The following is a 9,101-nucleotide window of genomic DNA, read 5'->3' on the forward strand; positions in this document are numbered from 1 at the left end:
ATGCCCAAGAAAAATATACAGTTCATTATCAGGGCACTATGTGAGGTTGTCACAATGGAACCTATTATTAATCAGTTTTGTCTGTTTCAGTAATATGTGAACAGCAATTACATTTTGAAACAGAACTCTTCATGAAGAGTAAAATAGGAAGGGTATAATTGTGGCCAACCAATATCAATAAATTGTTTGAATGCGCAAAAGTTACTCTAATTTTTGAATTTGACAAAATACATTTATTTTGGGGGCAGCTGTGGCCTAATGGTTAGCGCTTTGGACTTGTAACCCTAAGGTCACAGGTTCAAGTCTCAGTGCTGGCAGGAGTTGTAGGTGGGAGGGAGTGAATGAACAGCGATCTCTTCCTCCCTCAATACCCATGGCTGATATGCTCTTGAGCAAGGCACTGAACCCCCAGTTGCTCCCCGGGTGCTGGATATAGCTGCCCACTGCTCCGGGTGTGTGTTCACGGTGTGTTCACTTCTCACTTCTGTGTGTGTGCACTTGGATGGGTTAAATGCAGAGCACCATTTCCGAGTATGGGTTACCATACTTGGCAAATGTCACGACTTCCACTTTCACTTTCACTTATGTAACTGGGCGTTTGATTCAAAACCTTATAGTTACTGAAATATATGACAACTTGCACAAGTGACATCTAGCCCTGTTTTCCTATGCTTATGGCTACTATTATAGTTTCATATTATGTGAGTTGATGACATATGCTTCCCTTCCACCCTGAAACCTTTTTAACCTTTGAAAGTTTCTACCACAATAGTTTATTGAGTGAAAATGAGCTTTCACATACATACAAAGCAGAGACAAGAGAGGAGGGAGAGAGAGAGTTTATTTCCCACATTTACCACTAAAAGAGAAGCTGACCGATCACCTTCAGCAGCTGACAACAGTGCCCTGTGACACACTGTCCTTTCTGATTCTCGTCACTATAGATAACTTAGTTGATAGGTGTTATGCAATACATACAAGTTAGTACATTAATGTAGATTTAGAGTAGAAACAGTCTATTTTAAATATTTTTTTTTAATCTTTTTTAAAAATGCTTGTATAATCATCTTTAATGAAAGTTTTAACTCAAAGTATAGGCTCTTTGGGATGTTGAACATTACAGCCAGAATAGGGCAAGAGTGTACCAGTGATGACATCCTGGCCCTCCTATATCTGTAGTTAACATTTCGTGCCCTATCATACACCCGGCGCAAGTGTTTTTGCTAGTTTCAGCCTGACGCAGCATTTTCTCATCCTGCGCCACTTTGTTTAAATAGCAAATGCATTTGCGCCAATTTGCTATTTTGAGGAACTGAAAATAGACTGCGCCATAGACCAACTCGAACCTGATCTAAAGGCTAAAGTCAATGGCACAGTATTGTTATATATATTGTTATTTAAAGAGCGCGTTAGTAAAAATGCGCCTCTGGGTGGGTCCACAATGCACATTAACTTTGCTTATTACACCCAGGGACACGCAGCAGGACACAAACATGGCAAATATAAAAAATAAAGAATTACAGTGTAAAAGAATATTATTGTGTAGGCTACATAAATATAAAAATGTCATACATGTCATAATGGATATTGCATGTGTCGGATTAGCCTACCTATTTGCTCGCACATGAGCAGATCCGTTTGCTCTCTGGAGACGCGTTCAGTCTGTGTGCCTTATTAAGCCTCGTTTATACTCTTGCCTGACTCTCCCCACATCACCGTAGTGCCATTTTGGAGAATCTGAGCAGTACGCAGGCTGCATATGCTATACTGTGTCAGCCGCGCCACAAGGATATGTTTTCCATGTATATTTATGCTTTGGTTTGAAAGAAAACAGCGCATCAGTGCAGCGTGGCTGACACAGGAGAGTGTACGCCACCTGTGTACTGCTCAGATTCTCCAAAACGGCACTACAGTGATGTGGGGAGAGACAGAGGTGAGGAATTGTTGAATAAAGTCGTTATTTTTGTTTTCTTCGTCTACAAAAAGTATTTTCTTTGCTTCTTAATGTTACGGTTGACCCACTCATGGTAGATGGACTATTCTGACAATGCTTTTCATACTTTTCTGGACCTTGACAGTGTATTTTACTTGGCAGTCTATGGGACAGTCTCAAGCCTCCCGATTTTCATCCAAAATAATAGTGGGGAAGTCATGGCCTAGTGGTTAGAGAGTTTGACTTCTAACCCTAAGGTTGTGGGTTTGAGTCTCGGGTTGGCAATTCAATGACTGAGGTGCCCTTGAGCAAGGCACCAAACCCCCAACTACTCCCTGGGTGCCGCAGCATAAATGGCTGCCCACTGTTCTGGGTGTGTGTGCACTTTGGATGGGTTAAATACAGAGCATGAATTCTGAGTATGGGTCACCATACTTGGCTGTATGTCACTTCACTTCACTTTAAATATCTTTAATTGTGGTGCGTAGACAAACAAAGCTTTTATGGGTTTGGAACGACATGGGGGTAAGTGATTAATGACAAAATTTTCATTTTGGGGTAGAGTATCCCTTTAAGCTCAACTTCCATAGGAATTAATTGAAAACGATCACTCCGCTGTGCTGGCTACGTGCCATTGGAAACGCACTGTTAGACCATGCACTTAGATTCTTAAAATAGGGCCCTTCATGTGATTAATTTTTTCAGAATTTATATCTGTATACTAAAGTACTACTCTGACTACTTTTTTCTTACTCTTTTTTTCTTACTCTTACTACTTTCTGTACACTTTAAAGGTCAAAAGACAGGGGTCAGTAGGATTTTTTATTTTTTATTTTTTGAAGGAAATTAATACTTTTGTTCAAACACCATGTGATAACCGCAGCCACAACCAGAAAGCAAACTGAAACGGGAAGCCTGTAACAAGACAAATATTTTACCACTCACTTCACTTGTTAAATGAGCTACTGAAATGTGATACAATTTTGATGTTTGCATTAAATGAGTGCTTAGATACAAGTCTTGTGAAACATGATTAACACTGGCACTGTCATTGGAATAGATTTTGATGAGAAGTTGACAGGCAACAGACTTAAAGTTTGCCAAAGCAAAATTTAAATCTTTTAGAGTACCATCTGAAAGTAAATGTCCCTGTGCTTTGGGACACATTTTCCAAAGACTAGATGATTACAAAATTTACATTTATTACTGAACCCTTTAAGATCATTAAATTAAGATAATTTAGGTGTTGTGTCCACTAGATGGCAGCAATCACTTAAGGTAATCGTGGTTAGGAGCCCATTAAGTGACTTGACACGATTTAAGATGTAAGGAAATGGTTTAGGACATCTTTGAGAACTTTGAGAAGCATAAGACTACTCTAACATTCAGTGTGCACATTCAAGGAAGAAACTTCATTACCATGCAAGGGAGCGCTCTCTTCAATAAGAGGGGGCAAAGGCTGTGGGAAAGGTGGTGCTTTACCATCTGTCTGGTGCTATGACAGACAGATAGATCAATAACTGCAGGCTTATTATAGCAGAGTCAAAGGTGGGAAATCAGGGTGACTCAGAAAAGATCCTAATGAAAACCCACACCCAGTCACTGATCACAAGTTTATCAAAGGCAAAACAAGAGTCCTCAGGGCTTTATTCTCAGAAGCAGTATATTATACAGCCATTCCCAGAGCAGCCGTCACTTTCACCATTTAAACTAACTTAGCTTTTAAATGTAGTCGGACTGACTGTCAAAAAGTCATGTCACCAAGTTTATAGATAGATGTTTGCATTACAGGGGGTCATATGATATTGCTAAAAAGAACATTATTTTGTGTATTTGGTGTAATGAAATGTGTTTATGCTGTTTAAGGTTAAAAAAACACACATTATTTTCCATATACTGTACATTATTGTTTCTTCTCTATGCCCTGCCTTTCCGAAACACGTCATTTATTACAAAGCTCATCGGTCTGAAAAGCGAGGTGTGCTCTGATTGGCCAGCTATCCAGTGCATTGTGATTGGCCGAATGTCTCAAGTGTGTGACGGAAATGTTACGCCCCTTGCCATGCTGTGATGTGTGTCACGGTCAGAACACCAGCGTGACAAGACAAAAACAATAAAACCCATTATAAACAAGGCATTTGTTGCATCCAGTGGGGACATAATTACTGATTATAATGACTTATACTGTCTTTTTACGTGTTGCGTTGCATAGCCCCGTGTAAACATAAAACCATGTCTGCATTTGTGATCAGAGAAACGACAAACAACAAGCACTACTCTGCACTGCTCAAAACTCATGTTTGAATCCTCAGTGGCAAATCCTTTACGTGTGTAAATGTACTTACAGACTGTGAGTCAGAACAGCTAGCATTGTAGTCTTTCTTCCAGGATCAGGAAACAGTCCTAAATAAAATGTTCTGAACACATCTGAATATTGTGGTTGAACTGTTCTGGAACAGTGTTGTAAATACAACTTAACCACTGATTTCAAGTCGTGTCCTCTTTTGGAAGACCAAACAAAGTATTTTCGCTTTTGCAACAAAACACACAGCGTCTCCACAGCATGACGGCAGTGGTGGCAGCAACAATAAAGTTACTCATTCTTTCTTTGCACGAACATTTGGGCAACGTTAAAAAATAAAAAAATAACTAAAAAAAACATGGTTGGATGAGCAAATGTGTTTTTTTTTTTTTTTAATCTCATGTTTGCTTTTGTTAACATTATCTTGTTAACACTATCACTTATGTTTGGGTTAGGGTTTAGTGCAGATATATGTTATTTGCAACAGCAAAAGCATTAACTTTTATAGTGCCACTGCTTGGAGATTTCATCTCAAAACTGCCATAATATGTACAACAACCAATGTAATAAAATGTTTCTAGGTTCATGTTTGTCTGTTTTGGATAAAACTGAACAGGCTTTTAGAACCATTCACTTTGATAGTGTTGTGAAATATAGTATCATTTTGTAGAAACGTCACCACAATCACATTTTTCCTATGAGCCTGGTTGCAGCTAACATGTGGGGCGTCATACAGTAGGCCTACATAGATACAGTCTGTCTGAAAAACATCTTTAATAATGATAATTATAATAGGTTTGAGTCTCTGTGCTGGCAGGAGTTGTAGGTGGGTGGGGAGTGAATGAACAGCGCTCTCTTCCACCCTCAATAACCATGGCTGAAGTGCCCTTGAGCAAGGCACTGAACCCCCAGTTGCTCCCCGGGCACTGGATATAGCTGCCCACTGCTCCGGGTGTGTGTTCACAGTGTGTTCACTCCTCACTGCTGTGTGTGTGCACTTGGATGGGTTAAATGCAGAGCACCAATTCCGAGTATGGGTTACCATACTTGGCAAATGTCAAGACTTTCACTTTCTTGACTTTCACTTTCATAATCAAATAGCCTTATAGTACATTTGACTATGATGCTTTTTTTGAATACTCATAGTGTTACTGTCAGGTTTTTTCTGACTTCTATATCCATTCCCATAACTTAATCAAAGACCTTTCAAGAGTGATGACAGCAGATTAATCACAAGGTGCACTCATAGGAATATGAAGTGGTACTTGACTTGACAGCACTGGTCAGGTCAGAAAAATCCACGTTATGTATATTTAATGTGGACATATTTGAGGCTCATCAAGACACAGTTAGATTAAACTATGAATCCATCACACATAAGTGAATATAGCAGCACTGTCACGGGCTGTAAAATCCATCTCTAACAAGCTGTCTAAACCTCAAATGGTTATTCTTTGTGTATTTTGAAACAAGTATCCCTTCAGAATATTTTATCCCTTCAAGCAGCTCTAGCTGACAAAAGAGCTGGAAAGCCCTGGCCTAAGCAGTTCAGTAGAAGAGGGAATCCGAATATTAGACTTCACAGAGGATGTGAGTCATTTTGAAGTGTGAGAACAAAAACAACAGTGAAAACAGAATATACTTCAGGAAAACCCTGCGAAGTACCCCAGAATGTGTAAAAGGTATTATATAAGATTATGCTAACTCATCCATGATGGCCTAAGCTAGTTCATGATCACCTCTCAGATCCCCTTATGTCCCTAAAAGGCTGGACCGGTTTCCCAGAATTCATCTCTCTTGCTGCATAGCTGACCATCCGTCACTGGCTACTCACTTTTCCAGTTGGGTTTGTTCCAACATCCACTGGACAGAAAAGCAGGCGGGACACAAACATTAATATTTCATTTTTTTGACCACAGAAATGATATAAGCAAACAATAGGCTACAAACTCAAAACAGATATTTTGCATATTAACAGATTGTTAGATCATGAATACATCATCATAATACGTCATTAAATCAAAACAGAAAAGAAGAACAAACCATATGGATCTTCTTCATTTCCTTTTCGATTTGTGGATGTAAATAAAATGATCTAACAGTATTAACTAATCTGAGGTTTTCATCTGAGGTCACGTTGACACAATGGGTGTTTGTTTGTAGGTGGATTTGGTTTTGGCTACACTGTGGTGACTGAATGTCCCCACAGAAATAGTGAAACCTAAAATGACCTACCCTGTGGGAACCAGCAAATGGTCCTCATGAGGAAAATGGCTTAGCCTATAATGTCTTATGTCTGAAATAAAAATGAAGATTTATTCCAGATTGTTAGAAACAACACAATCATGGTAGCAGAAAACAATGAATGGCATTTCAGGTCCTCATGAACTTGGACAGGTTATGTCATGGGTCATATGACATGTCATGATCCTCGAAGACAAGTAAATATGATGTACATTACATAAAAAATAAAATAAAAATAAAAACACTTGTTAATCTGGCGAATCACATTTCTATTGTGTAGTAAGTTATAATATTGTCAATATTGTATATGCATATACACATACATTTTGTTTTCTTTTTTTTTCTTTTTCTTTTTTTTGCTAGACATTATCATCCAGCTAATGAAAAACCAACGGCTTTCATGTCAAACTTATATATATAATATTTATTATTTATTAGGACAAAACAACGCATTCGTCGTGTCTCCACCAGGGGTCGCTAAAGTCTCATAATTAACTTACTGTTACCGCGCTTTCTGATCATCGTGTTTATTCCAGCAGCCGGCTGACGTCATGGGTACATTACGCTTTGTGCAGTTCACGTCACGTTTTTTCTATTATTATTATTATTTTTTTTTAAATGAATGTTTTATTCCCTTACACTTTGCGTCACGTAGCTAAATAAGTCCACTATGCAACTCCAAATCTATATTTCAGTTTGCTACTACTTGCAAATACTATTTGCAACCTTGTAACAAGTATAACACATACATTTATAAATACACAAAGTAAAAAAAAATTTAAAAAGTGAGAGAGAGAGAACATTTTGACTGTTCCCAACATTATAAAGTCTTCAATGATTTCATCAGTTACCATGTTTCCCACCAAGCTTTGGAAAAATGTTCATTCTGTTGTGATGACATATGATGGCAGATTGGCACCACAGTGAGCCTTTAGGGTTTGGTCCAGGAATAGAGGCCAAGAAAGTGGCTGCCCGCTTCATACTGCTGCAGACGGAATGAAAAATGGTACTTGTTTGCTCAGGAAATATTTAGGCCAGACCACCACCGATGACTCCTGCTCTGTAAAAAAAAAAAAAAAAACCTTATCTAAAGTGTGTTGAAAAGTGTTGTTTTAAAGGTACCCCACCCCCCCCCACACACACACACACAAAGGAATATTAATGTGGATGGTGACCATGGAAAACACTCTCAGTGGGACAGACTACAGTATGTTGTGATTAGAAGTAGCATGAGAAGAGAGGGGTTAAGAGAAAATTGAAGGAAGACACTTTGATGAAAAAAAAAAAAAAAAAAAAAAACGAAAACATATTCCTGGGGGAACATTTTAATATTTTACACAACAACGTTTTGAAATTGCTCTAGGCAGGTTTGAAAATGCAAATTCCCATTGTATACATTATCTCCCTCTGCCAAGGTGGAAAGTCATTGAGGTGTGTTGTGCTGTAAAATATTAAGTGTATAAATAGAAAGCAACTTTTTATCACACTCTAAGCATATGGCCATAAAGCCTGAGAATATGGTTTGACAGAGAAGGGACATATTGACTTCCCCGGCAACTACACAATGTAGCTCTGCATCTTTTGGATCACAACATAATACATTAAAAATGGCAGAGGCATCAACTGGGTATTAAATGTAAAAAATCAATGTTCTAACAGACATGAGAGGTACAAGCACAAGGTGACGAAGCGTATGATAATTATATGTCGAGAACAACCAGAAAAGTGTGCAGATGTTTGATTTTTCAAGGCTCATTTATATGGCTATTTAACAGATGAGAGGAGGCATTGACTGCTAATTGCAGTTCCCATATTCTCTGCTGACTCTGATTGGTTCTTATTGTAGACTCGTGTAACTCGGTGATGATTAACGTGCATTACCTAGAATAGGGACTGTAGAGTTCAATGAAAAGTTAGACAAGCTTGCCATTTCATAATCAATGTATTTTTCAGCAAAATGAGCCATGACAGAAATTTGCAAAACTGTCAGAAAAAAATGTGCAAATGTTGTACATTTAAGGGTCACTTGCCAACTGTATACCATATCTACACCTAAAAAGTGCATTTTAGTACCTCAGAGTAGTTATATGTCCCTTTACGGTACTATCTATGAACATTTTAGAGGTAAATAGGCACAAAGATGATGTTTTAAGCTGTTGCCTCATGACAGGCCGGTGGACCCCTAAAGGTACCATTTTCACTCATTCTTCAAGAGTACACAAATTCTTATATCAACGTAGAAACCCTAACAGGCTCGCACAATGATAATTAGAAAATCCTAGTAAAAAGTGGAATGACCTGACTATTTATTTTCAAATCTACACTGATTCTGTTATTTGTCTTGATCTTGATCGCTGAACTACATTTACATTCAGAACTGGTCTTCGTTACTGGAAGCTGCCCCAAATAGAACACTTGATGTGGACAATAGTGTGTCATTTCAGATTTCAGTGTTCTCACAAGTGATGGAGGTCACAAGGTCTTGGTATTGTTTTAGGGCGTTCCTACAGCTGGATGCCCTGAGGCCTGTTTCACAAATCCTGTTTATCATGGTTGAGCGTAACTGCAACACGAGGCTGTTATTGTGCTTTCTGCAGGAAAACAGAATAAAGTGATAAGAAA

Source organism: Cyprinus carpio, unplaced genomic scaffold (assembly GCF_018340385.1).
Source record: "Cyprinus carpio isolate SPL01 unplaced genomic scaffold, ASM1834038v1 S000006695, whole genome shotgun sequence".
Classification (NCBI taxonomy): Eukaryota; Metazoa; Chordata; class Actinopteri; order Cypriniformes; family Cyprinidae; genus Cyprinus; species Cyprinus carpio.